We start from the raw sequence: 13,364 nt of genomic DNA, 5'->3' as shown, positions 1-13,364 counted from the left end.
GAAATACTGAATTCGGTCTTCCGAAGTTGTTTCACCGTGGAAGATCGTAACATTGTCCCTCCTTTCAATCGTCGTACGGATATCGAAATGGCAGATATTGAGATAACTGATTGCGGAATTGAAAAGCGGCTACAATTGCTGAGTAGTGGAAGGGCTCCAGGACCACATGAGATACCTATAAGATTCTATAAAGATTATGCGAAAGAACTTGCTCCCCTTGTAGCAATAACGTATCGTAGATCGCTTTAGCAACGAACGGTACCTAACGATTGGAAAGACGCGAAGATTATTCCCATTTTTAAGGAAGGCCGTGCGGACGTGCATTGTCCTGTTGGAACAGCAAGTTCCCTTGCCGGTCTAGGAATGGTAGAACGATGGGTTCGATGACGGTTTGGATGTACCGTGCACTATTCAGTGTCCCCTCGACGATCACCAGTGGTGTACGGCAAGTGTAGGAGATCGCTCCCCACACCATGATGCCGGGTGTTGGCCCTGTGTGCCTCGGTCGTATGCAGTCCTGATTGTGGCGCTCACCTGCACGGCGCCAAACACGCATACGACCATCATTGGCACCAAGGCAGAAGCGACTCTCATCGCTGAAGACGACACGTCTCCATTCGTCCCTCCATTCACGCCTGTCGCGACACCACTGGAGGCGGGCTGCACGATGTTGGGGCGTGAGCGGAAGACGGCCTAACGGTGTGCTGGACCGTAGCCCAGCTTCATGGAGACGGTTGCGAATGGTTCTCGCCGATACCCCAGGAGCAACAGTGTCCCTAATTTGCTGGGAAGTGGCGGTGCGGTCCCCTACGGCACTGCGTAGGATCCTACGGTCTTGGCGTGCATCCGTGCGTCGCTGCGGTCCGGTCCCAGGTCGACGGGCACGTGCACCTTCCGCCGACCACTGGCGACAACATCGATGTACTGTGGAGACCTCACGCCCCACGTGCTGAGCAATTCGGCGGTACGTCCACCCGGCCTCCCGCATGCCCACTATACGCCCTCGCTCAAAGTCCGTCAACTGCACATACGGTTCACGTCCACGCTGTCGCGGCATGCTACCAGTGTTAAAGACTGCGATGGAGCTCCGTATGCCACGGCAAACTGGCTGACACTGACAGCGGCGGTGCACAAATGCTGCACAGCTAGCGCCATTCGACGGCCAACACCGTGGTTCCTGGTGTGTCCGCTGTGCCGTGCGTGTGATCATTGCTTGTACAGCCCTCTCGCAGTGTCCGGAGCAAGTATGGTGCGTCTGACACACCGGTGTCAATGTGTTCTTTTTTCCATTTCCAGGAGTGTAATTATGACGTTTTTGGAAAATGAACATCTCCTCTATTAAAATAAACATTAATTCCGCAAACAGAGATCCTGCAAAGCTCAGCTCGCTCTGATCTTTCATGAGATCCACAGCGCAGTGCCCAACGGCGCTCAGGTTGGTGCCGTGTTCCTTGACTTCAGCAAGTCATTTGACACCGTCCCGCATTGGCGTTTAGTGAAAATTACGAGCTTACGGAGTTTCGGAGCAGACCTGCGATTGGATTCAAGACTTTCTTGAAGATAGAGCTCAGCACGTCGCTATTAACGAAACTAAATCGGCAGATGTAAAGGTAATATCCGGAGTACCACAGGGTGGAATGAAGAACATACTGTGGAAGACCACCCAGGCGACTGTGAAAGAAAGGTTACGACACATAATGTACGAACTGGATTTTAATACACGCAGTTTATATTGTTGCCATCTTTTATTATTTACAGTTCTCTCGCCTTTTGACTGGGATATAACGACGGCTGCTCATCAAGGAGTTCATCTGAGCAATACATCGGCCAAACAAGTAAAGAAATTTGAGCGTCTTGCAGCTGTGCAAAGATCTGAGTCATCGTATGAAACAGCACGCACTGTCGTCAACGTGTCAGACAAGAACCTGGAAAAAGGAGCCACCTCGGCCGTTAATAAAGGTTTGAATTCTTCTCCTACATCACGCATTGTACCCGTCGTGGATCTTATCTGTGGAGTATCAAACACTTATATCAATTGCGAGTAGATTTATTTTAAGTAACTGTGTATCTGCAGTTTATGAAGTGTGCACTCTGTGTTGTTTGAACTCCTTGATGTATGTCAAGAAAATTAGAGTTTTGAAATGCATATATGAAAAAGTAAAAGAATATGTTGAAATTTTAAATTATTTTCATAAAATATACACTCCTGGAAATGGAAAAAAGAACGCATTGACACCGGTGTGTCAGACCCACCATACTTGCTCCGGACACTGCGAGAGGGCTGTACAAGCAATGATCACACGCACGGCACAGCGGACACACCAGGAACCGCGGTGTTGGCCGTCGAATGGCGCTAGCTGCGCAGCATTTGTGCACCGCCGCTGTCAGTGTCAGCCAGTTTGCCGTGGCATACGGAGCTCCATCGCAGTCTTTAACACTGGTAGCATGCCGCGACAGCGTGGACGTGAACCGTATGTGCAGTTGACGGACTTTGAGCGAGGGCGTATAGTGGGCATGTGGGAGGCCGGGTGGACGTACCGCCGAATTGCTCAGCACGTGGGGCGTGAGGTCTCCACAGTACATCGATGTTGTCGCCAGTGGTCGGCGGAAGGTGCACGTGCCCGTCGACCTGGGACCGGACCGCAGCGACGCACGGATGCACGCCAAGACCGTAGGATCCTACGCAGTGCCGTAGGGGACCGCACCGCCACTTCCCAGCAAATTAGGGACACTGTTGCTCCTGGGGTATCGGCGAGGACCATTCGCAACCGTCTCCATGAAGCTGGGCTACTGTCCCGCACACCGTTAGGCCGTCTTCCGCTCACGCCCCAACATCGTGCAGCCCGCCTCCAGTGGTGTCGCGACAGGCGTGAATGGAGGGACGAATGGAGACGTGTCGTCTTCAGCGATGAGAGTCGCTTCTGCCTTGGTGCCAATGATGGTCGTATGCGTGTTTGGCGCCGTGCAGGTGAGCGCCACAATCAGGACTGCATACGACCGAGGCACACAGGGCCAACACCCGGCATCATGGTGTGGGGAGCGATCTCCTACACTGGCCGTACACCACTGGTGATCGTCGAGGGGACACTGAATAGTGCACGGTACATCCAAACCGTCATCGAACCCATCGTTCTACCATTCCTAGACCGGCAAGGGAACTTGCTGTTCCAACAGGACAATGCACGTCCGCATGTATCCCGTGCCACCCAACGTGCTCTAGAAGGTGTAAGTCAACTACCCTGGCCAGCAAGATCTCCGGTTCTGTCCCCCATTGAGCATGTTTGGGACTGGATGAAGCGTCGTCTCACGCGGTCTGCACGTCCAGCACGAACGCTGGTCCAACTGAGGCGCCAGGTGGAAATGGCATGGCAAGCCGTTCCACAGGACTACATCCAGCATCTCTACGATCGTCTCCGTGGGAGAATAGCAGCCTGCATTGCTGCGAAAGGTGGATATACACTGTACTAGTGCCGACATTGTGCATGCTCTGTTGCCTGTGTCTATGTGCCTGTGGTTCTGTCAGTGTGATCATGTGATGTATCTGACCCCAGGAATGTGTCATTAAAGTTTCCCCTTCCTGGGACAATGAATTCACGGTGTTCTTATTTCAATTTCCAGGAGTGTATTTATGAAAGAAGTATGTTTGTTAAAACATGGTTCATGCTTACGTCACTTTTATTTGTTACATGTAAACGCTGTGGCCTAGCGCGATGTAAAAGGTGGGTTTGGCGGTCGAACTGAGCTGCTTCCTTATGTGAACGGCACGCAGCGTGTGGCTAGCCTTAGCATGGTACGCCTCGACGGTGTTGAAAGAGGCAATTGAAAGCTGCATTAGAAGAGGTTTGCCTCGGATGTGGATCTGGCTATTACTCTGTGTTCACGGAAGAGCCGTGACTACAGTCATCAGACATTTCGCCTGCCACTAATCTTCGCCACTGCATCATAGACTTCATACATCCAGTTACGCAATGTATTTTGACATGGACCAGTTAATTTGTGTGTTGTTTCAATAATAATCACATAAAAAGTCAATTCGTATTCTAAACCGTAACTTCAATCCTGGTCACGAACCTACGCAGGGTCCTCACCTAAGTGCTACTAAAACCGATTATCTGATTTAAATGAATAATTCTGGCATTCATGTGTGAAAGTGATTTTTTGTCTAAGGCAAAAGGAGTAGCAAAAGTTAAAGCAAGAGTAAAATTTGAATGCTTTGTTTATGGACTACTTCAAAAATGGTTCAAATGACTCTAATCACTATGGGACTTAACATCTGAGGTCATCAGTCCGCTAGACTTAGAACAACTTAAATCTAATTGACCTCAGGACATCACACACATCCATGCCCGAGGCAGGATTCGAACCTGCGACCGCAGCAGCTGCGTGGTTTCGTACTGAAGCGCCTAGAACCGCACGTTCACCACGGCTGGCTTTGGACTACTCCAAGTGATATTGTTAAGGTAGGAGGTTTAAGAACAAAAATTTCAAGACCTATCAATAGGAATGTGGAAACCTTAATTACATAAAAGCTAAAACTATAAAGGGGAAGTTGGAAAGAGCTATTGCTAAATTATTCTTTGTTGATTACACAATATAGATTAGTAGAATTACAGAGCAAGATCGTGTAAATATTGTTGCCAAGAATACCAGCTTCACAGGTGATTAAAGCACAAGTACATATAAATATTTAATGAACCAATTTCCGGTGGTACTATTGAAAGTGTAGTTATGCACATTTCCTAAGATGGCGTAGTTTTGATGCCAATCATGAATGGTTGCTTTTGAAGTTAATTATGCCCGGTGTTGCATTTTACTGCCTTGAAAATAATTTAAATGAATGATTAACTTTTAGAGATAGTTTTTACTTTTGCAATAATCAATTTCGAACATCTTGCACCATTTAACATTGTCGAACGCTTTTTCCAGGTCGACAAATCCTATGAACGTCTCTTGATTTTACTTTGGTCTGACCGCAACGCCAGAATTGCCTCTCTTGTTCCTTTACTTTTTCTGAACCCGAACTGATCGTCATCTAGTACATCTTCAATTTTCTTTTCCATTCTTCTGTATATTACTCTCGTCAGCAGCTTCGATGCATGAGCTACTAAGCTGATTGTGCGATAATTCTCGCGCTCGTCAGCTCTTGCAGTCTTTGGAATCGTCAGGACGATATTTTTCCGAAATTCATGGTATGTCGCCAGACTCATACATTCGGCATATCAACGTGAACAGAGGTTTTGATGCCACTTTCCGCAATGATTCCAAAACTCCTGATAGAATGTTATCTATTCCTTCTTCCTTATTTGATCTTAAGTCCACCAAAGCTCTCTTAACTTCTTATTCTAATACTGGATCCCCTATCTTTTCTAAATCGACTCCTGTTTTCTCTTCTATCTCATCAGATAAATCTTCCCGCTGATAGAAGCGTTTAATGTACTCTTTCCACCCATCCGCTCACTCCTCGGCATTTAACAATGGAAACGCCGGCCGAAGTGACCGTGCGGTTAAAGGCGCTGCAGTCTGGAACCGCAAGACCGCTACGGTCGCAGGTTCGAATCCTGCCTCGGGCATGGATGTTTGTGACGTCCTTAGGTTAGTTATGTTTAACTAGTTCTAAGTTCTAGGGGACTAATGACCTCAGCAGTTGAGTCCCATAGTGCTCAGAGCCATTTGAACCATTTAACAATGGAAACCCCGTTGCACACTTAATGCATCCACACCTACTTTTAATTTCATCGAAGGATTTTTGACTTTCCTACATGCTGAGTCAGTATTTCCGACAATTGCTCGTTTTTCGATTTCTCCATATTTTTCATGCAGCTTTTTCGCTTTAGCTTCCCTGCACTTTCTGTTTATTTCATTTTTCAGCGACTTGTATTTCTGTATTCCTGAGTTTCCGGGAACATTTTTGTACTTCCTCCTTCCATCGATCAAATGAAGTATGTCTTCTGTTACCCACGCAGTTACCCACGCAGTTACCCTCTTTGTACCTACGTTTTTCTTTCCAACTTCTTTGATGGCCCTTATTAGGGATGTCCATTCCTCTTCAACTGTACTGCCTATTGAGCTATTCCTTATTGGTGTATCTATAGCCTTAGAGAACTTTAAGCATATCTCGTCATTCCTTAGTACTTCTGAATCCCACTTGTTTGAGTATTGACTCTTCCTGACTAATTTCTTAAACTTCTGACTACTCTTCATCACCACTACATTGCGATCTGAGTCTATATCTGATCCTGGGTACGCCTCACAATGCAGTATCTGATTTTAGAATCTCTGTCTAACCATGATGTAATCTAACTGAAATCTTTCCGTTTTACCTTGCCTTTTCCAAGTATACATACTCCTATTGTGATTCTTAAACAGAGTATTGGCAATTACTAGCTGAAACTTGATACAGAACTTGTAACAACAACAACGCTGTACTATTGTACATATAATAATTTTTTCTTCTGATTTTCGATAAATTAGTGTAATCGATGTTCTGATTTCATTTCTTTTTTGTTTGTTTGATGTCATTGTGTTAAGAAAACTGTAAACAAATTTCGATGTGAATATTAATGTTGATGTCAAATTTCAAGCAATATTGCAACAGAATTGAAGTGTAACAATTGTTGAGACCGTGGTAAAATGTTAAAATTGTAATTGTGCGTCTGGTCCATACGTAGGCAATGTGTTAGGATATGTAGAATGCAAAACCTCTGGTGAATAGCCTGTCTGTAGGGGAGCGGTAAAAGGTGGATGGCAGGTGAGCGCGGGAAAATGCACACGGGCGCTGCACGGCATAGCGGGCTCAGCAGTAGTAGTCGGAGTTGGGCATTGGTCTGAGCAACACGTTCTGGATCGAGGAGGCTCTCCTGGAAGACGTAGTTTCATTGAGCTTCGGATATGCCGTTCCGACGCCTATACAGCATGGCAAGATCCCATAGGCACTAAATGGAAAAGTATTGCGACGCTAAGAAAAAGTAAAGTGCCGATACATCAAGAGCCATTACTGTGGTTGTATGTGTGCCCTGTGCTTCGCCATCTCGTTGCCCGCCAACCGCCACATCCATACAAACAGGTTGAAACTTTTAGTACTGTATTCGTGTGGACCAGTGTTATTTGTGTTCCATACTGTTCAATAACAACTTAAATTTTACCAGAACTACCCTATCATTTAATTATCCTCACAACTAACCTAGACAGGGTCCTTTCCAAATGTTGTGAAATCCAAGTGTCCCGAAATGAAGAATTAAAGTTTATGTTAATAATAATTACCTCCAGACCTAGCTATGTTAGAATGATGTTTAAAGAAGTTTTTTGTTAATAACAAAGGTCTGACAACGTTGGAAGATAATTTTGATATTCATTTAGTAGTGAAGTTTAATCATTTCGAGACAGATATAATGGTATTTAAATGAGCAGGAAATAAGGCAAAAAGAGTAGTAAATCATATATTGGAAATCTTGAGGGCATAATGATTTCAGGAATAAATTGTTTTAATACAGTGATCATAACAGTTTCAGCCCCCCCCCCCCCCCTCTTTTTATTCATTTGAATTCTGAAGTGTTCTAAACTGATTTGACCAGCAAAGTCAAAGCCAAAATAGAAACCAAAATTTATCTTTATCAAAATTGACATTGTGTATGTGTGTGTTTCGAAAGTGCTATATCTAGGGTAACCTATGCCCGATTTTAATCAGATCAATAGATAGTACGAAGTTTTGTAGTAAACATTATAGTGTAATGTTATGTATTTATGGTTTATCCGTATTAGTAAAAAAGGTGAAATTATCAGTCCAGTAGATTTTCTGGTTCTAAAATTTACCATTTTATGCAGTGTTATAACGTGTTGTATTGTATGAACGTACATCAACTTGTACAGGGAAGAAGCTCAGTTAATGTCTAATTAGGCTGGCAACCGTATTATTAGCAAATTGGTATCATCTTCTGCGTTGTTTCTTGTCCGTCCTGACGTGTGGTTGCATTTCGGACTTGGTTGACGTATCATTGTTATTACAGAGTGGATGTAAGTCTGATTTGCCTCCATTCAGGTACTCGCGGTCAATATCTATAGAAAAATCCTCTCTCACAAGGTGATGCCCGTCAACTTACCATAGTACAGGCTTTAAGGAGTATCTTGTGCCCCGAAAGCGCAGCGTAACAAGTGACCCCCGGTGACAGCACATCCAGTTGTTATCGGTCACAAATTAACATGAATACCGAATAGTGGATGTTCAGTGGCACGAATTGCAATATTATTCAGTAAAGTAAATAGCAGTGAGCGTCAAGTACGGTAGTGGGGTGTAATTTGCGTTCAGTATGGACAAGAACGTAGACATAGTAGATGTGCCGAGCGTAATTAAAGATGCGGCTGGCAATGACAGGAGTGTACGCGGCCAGATAACAGATGGCGTTCGTGGTAGACAATTGGCGTACATGTTAACGAACAGACTGAAATGTCGAGATTACCTAGAACACAACAAGGAATAAAACAGGAAGTAGAGGATGACTTTGTAGATGATAGTGGGTATGTGAACGAATCCACTGAGATGTTTGATTCACCACAGATAAAGAAAGAATCGAAAGAAAATTTTGAGGTAGGATCGGAACGCACCGATACCGTAGAACAAAATAGTGTGAAAATTTTAAGCATGAACGATTTATTTGAACAATTAACCAAACAAATTGCACGACAGAATGATCAGCTTAAAACACACGTTGACGAGCAGCTCAAAACACAGAATGATCAGCTTAAAAAACACGTTGATCAGCAGCTCAAAACACAAAGTAATCAGCTCAAAACACAGAATGATCAGCTTAAAACACACGTTGGTGAGCTTAAAGCACAGGTCGAAGAACAAGGAATTAAAATTAATAAACAAATAGAACATGTAGAACAAAAAGTGGCTAATTTAAGCTCTGTAGTAAATACTATGAAATTTGAAATTGACACTATTAATAAAAATATGGATACTATGTGGGGGGAAATTGACAACATTAACAGTAGGTTTGATGTTGAAATTCTCAACATCCAAGAGAAAGTAGAGCCTCTGGTTGAAACAAAAGCAGACGAAAAAGTTTTTGGTCTGAAAACTGAGATCGTAAACGAATGTCAACACAGAATATCACAGTTGAAAAAGGCAGTTTCAGACACTGAAAGAGATATAGGCGAGAAATTTACCGGATGTGTACAAAAGTGTGAACTCAGTCTTTTTCCTCCCTCATTACTTGTCTCAAGCCCATATTCGCCCGTAATCTTTCCTTCTGATCCTTCTGCTACAACTTCATTCCAGTCTCCCATGACTAATGGTTTTTTGTCTTCCTTTACTTACTGTATTACCCTTTCAATATCCTCACATACTTTCTCTGTCTATTCATCATCAACTTGCGACTTGATGGTTTGCTGTCGATTCTGATAAAAACAACCTTATCACTGAACTGTTCACAGTAACACATTCTCTGCCCTACCTTCCTGTTCATAACGAATCCTACTCCCGTTATACCGGTTCCTGCTGCTGATGATATTACCCTATACTCATCTGACCAGAAATCCTCGTCTTCTTTCCATTTCACTTCACTGACCCCTTCTATGTCTAGATTAAGCCTTTGCATTTCCCTTTTCAGATTTTCTAGTTTCCCTACAACTTTCAAACTTTTGACATTCCACGCCCCGATTTGTTATCGTTTCGTTGATTATTCAATCTTTTCTCATGATAACCTTCCCCTTGGCAGTCCCCTCCCGGAGATCCGAATGGGGGGCTATTCCGGAATCTTTTGCCAATGGAGAGATCATCATGGCACTTTCCGATTACAGGCCTCATGTCCTGTGGATACACGTTACGTGTCTTTAATGGAGTGATTTCCATTGCATTCGGCATCCTCATGCCGTTGATCACTGCTGATTCTTCCGCCATTAGGGGCAGTTTCCCACCTCTAGGACAAGGTAGTCCCCTGAACCTCTGTCCGCTCCTTCGTCCTTTTTGACAAGGCCGTTGGCAGAATGAGGGGGACTTCTTATGCCGGAAGTCTTCGGCTACCAATGCTGATTATTAATCAAAATTTAACCAGAGGCGGGTATCGAAGCCGGTACCGAGGAAGTTTTGATCACTAATCAATAACCCTTAGACCTCATTACTTGTCAGCTGACAAAGGAAGTGCCATCGTCGTTATTTTATAGCACCGAATGTCATAGCCAAATGACTTGACTGTTCCCAGAATGAGATTTTCACTCTGCATCGGAGTGTGCGCTGATATGAAACTTCCTGGCAGATTAAAACTGTGTGCCCGACCGAGACTCGAACTCGGGACCTTTGCCTTTCACAGGCAAGTGCTCTACCATCTGAGCTACCGAAGCACGACTCACGCCCGGTCCTCACAGCTTTACTTCTGCCAGTATCTCGTCTCCTACCGTCCAAACTTTACAGAAGCTCTCCTGCGAACTTGACTGTTGGAGAACAGTAAGTACAAATGTCTTAAACGGGACCCAACTTTGATGTACAGCAGAATAACTACGGAGCTACTGAAGAATTCGGGTCTACCAGAGGATTTTACGAAAAATCTCAGGGTCCGAGCTCCTAGACATTCCAGGTTATACGGCCTACCGACGATCTACAGGGGTAATATCCACCTGGGACCTATTGCCAGTGCAATTGGTTCCCTACCTACAAGTTGGCCAAATACCCAAAGTTGATGACTTCTGCAGTCGGCCGTTGTGAACATCACATCAAAAACTCACAGATACTCACTGAGAAAATCAAACAGATTAGAGTTGATCCAAACGACATTTCAGTCGGCTTGGATGTGGTACCACCCGTTCATAAAAGTTCCTGTGGAGGACACTCCGAAAATGTTACTGGATCGTTTTCCTCCTGAAACTATAAAGTTGTTCTGGCATGTGATGACGACCACCTACTTCTTGTATGGTAATTAATTTTATGAAATCCACCCCCATCTGTCCATCTTCATTTTATGGTTATGTTGACAATACAGTTATGGTCTGACCACACGGCGCAGAAGCTCTCTAACAATTCATGGAACACATGAACAGCAAACATCAGAAAAACCGGTTCACTGTCGAGATGTAGAAGTCTCGGCACCTCTGTGTACTGCAAGCCGACGCTTATCGGTTATGTCTTAATGCACAGAGTTTCCATCGTCCTGTGCAGAAGAGCACCGTTTGGATCACGTTGGTATATAGAACGAAAAATGGTTCTGACGAGGACCCCTTGAAGTCCGAAATTAACCATCTGAAGTCCGCGTTCCGAAGAATGGCTAAGGTGTGCGCGATATAACGGCAGCGTTTCTCAACAAAAGGAAACGTGAAAATGCTGCACACTCACAGGATGAACCAGTGTCGCTATATCCAGTAAAAAGTGGTGAGGCCTGAGTAGGGTTTAAGATCGATATTTCTTCCTCCTAAGAGAATTAAGGAGATGGTGCTCCCTGTTAAAGACAGACTCGGCCTCAAGGTCCCTGAAATTTATAAAATCTCCTGTGAGTGTGGAAACAATAATATGGGTAACCATTCCTACCGTTTCCGACATGTGTGCAGAACACCAACGACATATTAAAAACAGAGAACTGGAGAGGTCGGCAATTGCGGAACACAGCCTCACTTTTTTGGTTTTTTTTGTTGGTCATCAGTCTACTGACTGGTTTGATGCGACCCGCCACGAATTCCTTTCCTGTGCTAACCTCTTCATCTCAGAGTAGCACTTGCAACCTACGTCCTCAATTATTTGCTTGACGTATTCCAATCTCTGTCTTCCTCTACAGTTTTTGCCCTCTAAAGCTCCCTCTAGTACCATGAAAGTCATTCCCTCATATCTTAGCAGATGTCCTATCATCCTGTCCCTTCTCCTTATCAGTGTTTTCCACATATTCCTCTCCTCTCCGATTCTGCATAGAACCTCCTCATTCCTTACCTTATCAGTCCACCTAATTTTCAACATTCGTCTATAGTACCACATCTCAAATGCTTCGATTCTCTTCTGTTCCGGTTTTCCCACAGTCCATGTTTCACTACCATACAATGCTGTACTCCAGACGTACATCCTCAGAAATTTCTTCCTCAAATTAAGGCCGGTATTTGATATTAGTAGACTTCTCTTGGCCAGAAATGCCTTTTTTGCCATAGCGAGTCAGCTTTTGATGTCCTCCTTGCTCCGTCCGTCATTGGTTATTTTACTGCCTAGGTAGCAGAATTCCTTAACTTCATTGACTTCGTGACCATCAATCCTGATGTTTTCTCGCTGTTCTCATTTCAACTACTTCTCATTACCTTCGTCTTTCTCCGATTTACTCCCAAACCATACTGTGTACTCATTAGACTGTTCATTCCGTTCAGCAGATCATTTAATTCTTCTTCACTTTCACTCAGGATAGCAATGTCATCAGCGAATCGTATCATTGATATCCTTTGACCTTGTTTTTTAATTCCACTCCTGAACCTTTCTTTTATTTCCATCATTGCTTCCTCGATGTTCAGATTGAAGAGTAGGGGCGAAAGGCTACAGCCTTGCTTTACACCCTTCTTAATACAAGCACTTCGTTCTTGATAGTCCACTCTCATTATTCCCTCTTGGTTGTTGTACGTATTGTATATGACCCGTCTCTCCCTACAGCTTACCCCTACTTTTTTCAGAATCTCCAGCAGCTTGCACCATTTTACACCCCTGGAAATGGAAAAAAGAACACATTGACACCGGTGTGTCAGACCCACCATACTTGCTCCGGACACTGCGAGAGGGCTGTAAAAGCAATGATCACACGCACGACACAGCGGACACACCAGGAACCGCGGTGTTGGCCGTCGAATGGCGCTAGCTGCGCAGCATTTGTGCACCGCCGCCGTCAGTGTCAGCCAGTTTGCCGTGGCATACGGAGCTCCATCGCAGTCTTTAACACTGGTAGCATGCCGCGACAGCGTGGACGTGAACCGTATGCGCAGTTGACGGACTTTGAGCGAGGGCGTATAGTGGGCATGCGGGAGGCCGGGTGGACGTACCGCCGAATTGCTCAACACGTGGGGCGTGAGGTCTCCACAGTACATCGATGTTGTCGCCAGTGGTCGGCGGAAGGTGCACGTGCCCGTCGACCTGGGACCGGACCGCAGCGACGCACGGATGCACGCCAAGACCGTAGGATCCTACGCAGTGCCGTAGGGGACCGCACCGCCACTTCCCAGCAAATTAGGGACACTGTTGCTCCTGGGGTATCGGCGAGGACCATTCGCAACCGTCTCCATGAAGCTGGGCTACGGTCCAGCACACCGTTAGGCCGTCTTCCGCTCACGCCCCAACATCGTGCAGCCCGCCTCCAGTGGTGTCGCGACAGGCGTGAATGGAGGGACGAATGGAGACGTGTCGTCTTCAGCGATGA

Source organism: Schistocerca americana, chromosome 3 (genome assembly GCF_021461395.2).
Source record: "Schistocerca americana isolate TAMUIC-IGC-003095 chromosome 3, iqSchAmer2.1, whole genome shotgun sequence".
NCBI classification, from domain to species: Eukaryota; Metazoa; Arthropoda; class Insecta; order Orthoptera; family Acrididae; genus Schistocerca; species Schistocerca americana.
The sequence above is the reverse complement of the archived record's forward strand: the minus strand, read 5'-3'. Positions refer to the sequence as shown.